The sequence below is a fragment of the Electrona antarctica genome (assembly GCF_951216825.1).
Source record: "Electrona antarctica genome assembly, contig: scaffold_262, whole genome shotgun sequence".
Taxonomy (NCBI): Eukaryota; Metazoa; Chordata; class Actinopteri; order Myctophiformes; family Myctophidae; genus Electrona; species Electrona antarctica.
Genome location: NW_027638253.1, coordinates 136966 through 140217, shown reverse-complemented (window position 1 = coordinate 140217; position 3252 = coordinate 136966).

Sequence of the window (3252 nt, the reverse complement as noted above, 5' to 3'; positions counted from 1 at the left end):
GGGGAGCACCGACTCTGACGTCAATATCGGTAGAGGGCGCTATAGGTCCGCGGGTTCATGTACTTTATATTTGCATTGTAATCCCCATAGGGTTTTTTCAGATCGCCTCATAAAGAACTGTATGAAAAATAAACAAATCATCCCGGCCGTTTCACTCATTTGGATATGAAGAATCAACTGACTACAATAAACCAGTCAAATCTCTGCTGCTGAATTTTCGCTAAGAACAGACTGTATCAAATTAGTGACTGCAGGCTGTCACCTCCCTGACAAGGACAGTTTGTTAAGTTATTTTTTTAAATTCATGGATGAATAAAGAAAAAATAGGTCCGTGTTGTGAGCTTGTAGATCGGGTACTTTTGGTAAAGAATTACCAAAAGTAGTCAATGAAATAATGTTAGATAACATTTTTTCATGGCAGGAATTAATTAATATTAATAAAACATATGTTCGGAGACACAATTAATGTGTCTCACATGTATACATGTACAAAATATATATTGGACTTTAGCACATAGCTTTACAACCTCACCAACCTTAACCTTAACACTAGCATTTATTGAAAAATTAGGATCTAATTCACGCCAGCATTTTTTTAATTTGAGCTCTTATTTTGAAAAGCCACCTTTTCCGCTCCACAAACAGTAGTCCTACGTTAGGAGTTTTCACACAGCTGGGTGGGCCTTGTTTACAATGTGAATCCAGGCCGGAGCTCCGGAGAGCTCTACATCGTCCGATCTGTGCCGTCAAAGAAACGCTGTTTTGACCAAAATGCCATCTGGGACAAGGAATAGGAGATACAGGCGATTGAAAGAAATGGATAGAATGGATTCTTATGGCGACGACGATCTAAGATGGGCGATCCAGTGCTGTGCTAACAACACAGCTAGCTAACCGGCTAACATGAGTAGCATTTTGGCTCGAGCAATCGAACGCGCTATAAAAGCTCAATTGCCGAAGGCCGTCGGCAATGGCGTTAAGCGTCAGTATCAAAATTAGGCTTCAATTGACCTTAATCGTCGGCAATGGAGCGGAGGGTGTTAATCCAAAAACTATTAAAATATATTCTACAGCAAGCAACTTATTCCTCTCCTAACGTCATGCGCTGGGCCTGGGTGATACAATGAATCAGATTAGTAATACTATTGCAAATTAATTGTTTTATTATAAATAAAATAAAACAATTGCAAATAAATGCACAGATCATTTGTCTCGAGATCTGTAGCTTCGAGATCCGCCAAGGAAGAAAAGAGGGGAAAACGAAAGTTAATTTGTGTTGATTTCTTTCGCTGGTTCAACTTCTGCCTCTTCTGAGTTGGAGCGCAATGAGCGTGTGCATGCAGAAGCAGCGCACGTGCGCGCAAACACACACACACACGGATACAATAACGGATACAATAACCCACAGTGTACTCTCTGCTGCCCCATCTGGCGGATTACTAGTAACTAGTAATCCGCCAGATGGGGCAGCACTGGGGGGGGGGGGGGCCCAGGGGGGACCCAGTGTACTCTCTGCTGCCCCATCTGGCGGATTACTAGTCCGCCAGATGGGGCAGCAGAGATTACACTGGGTCCCCCCTGGGTCCCCCCCCCCCCCCCCAGTGTGCTCTCTGCTGCCCCATCTGGCGGAGTCAGGTTAGTAGACTAGAGCAGGGGTTCTCAACGTTTTTGGCTAGGGACCCCCAAAAATGCTTTGGCCATGTCTCGCACCCCCCTCCCCCCCTCCCCACCCCCAATAGAAACTGACTGCAAACATAACCTTATAATAGAGAAAATACTGAAACCAGATATAATCATTAAGGAAAGTTTATGCATGTACTATGTGTACTATGTAAACTCTTCATTTCCATATTCCAGCCATTCAGTTGCACAACAAAATAACCCCTGGACTAGAGTGGTAAGAGAGGAAAAAGGTCAAGTTTACTGAGTATCAATACTTAGTTAGTACACCAGGCTTAACGTTAAATTTTTGGAAAATCTTGAAAGTGTGTGGAAAAAAACTACTGATTTAATCATCATTATTTTCGACCGTGGTCGAGATCATGGATTCCACAATGCCACGCCAGACTTCCCGGTCCATCATTGCCGTCCCCAGTTCCTGCTTACTGATGCATGTGTCCCTATAGCGATGACATCAGGGAACGACAGTTTTCTACCTCTGGTCTGCTTTGAGGCAGGACTCCAGAGAGGAAGGGAAGATATAACCTCATTGTCAGCCCTGTAGCAGTGGCCGGCAAACTGTGTTCTTCTGGATCGGACTATAGTGAAGAAACACGGGGAAGGTTGCCGTATATTAGATCAGTCGATGGGTGGCTCTTCCAAGAGAGATTGTGCGCTCTCATTAGAAGGCGGGTGTAAGTGCCATCCAGCCGTTTCTCTAATTTCTTTGAAAGTGTCCATGTCTCGACTTTGAGCCATAGAGTATAATCGTCTCAACGGTCGTCCTAAATATTTTCAGTTAGAAGGAGATAGTAGAATCGACCTCAGGTTATTACGTGTTAAACACTCAGGATGTTACATTGTGGTGTTGCAGGATATAGGGCTGATCTAAACATATAGGGCTGATCTAAACATATAGGGCTGATCTAAACATATAGGGCTGATCTAAACATATAGGGCTGATCTAAACATCAGAACAGGATGTTACATTGTGGTGTTGCAGGGTATAGGGCTGATCTAAACATCAGAACAGGATGTTACATTGTGGTGTTGCAGGATATAGGGCTGATCTAAACATCAGAACCGCCACAGAAAGAAAGCGTACGTTGCCTGGGGGCCTCCGTACACGCAGCATCGTCGGGCACTTTGTACATCACAGTAGACAAGCGTGCAAATTTGTTCATAATGAAGATGGACGTGGTGTAAAAGAAGAAAACAGATTTTTCAAAGCTGCTATACCATGCATGACCTTGATCAATTGTTGAGGTATAGCGTGCGGTGCTGTTCCAAAGCCAAAGGGCCATAAAAAAAACTAATTTACTTTTTTTAGACCATCATAATGGTAAATGGTAAATGGTGCATTTATATATAGCGCCTTTATCCAAGGTGCTTTACATAGATTGTGCATTACATTCACCCATTCACGCACCGATGGCGGAGGAAACCATGCAAGGCACCAACCAGCACATCAGGAGCAATTCAAAGGGGTTCGTTGTCTTGCTCAAGGACACTTCGACACTAACACTGGGGGAGCCCACAGGGATCGAACAGGCGACCTTGTGGTTACCATCCGGCCACTCTACCGCTGAGCCA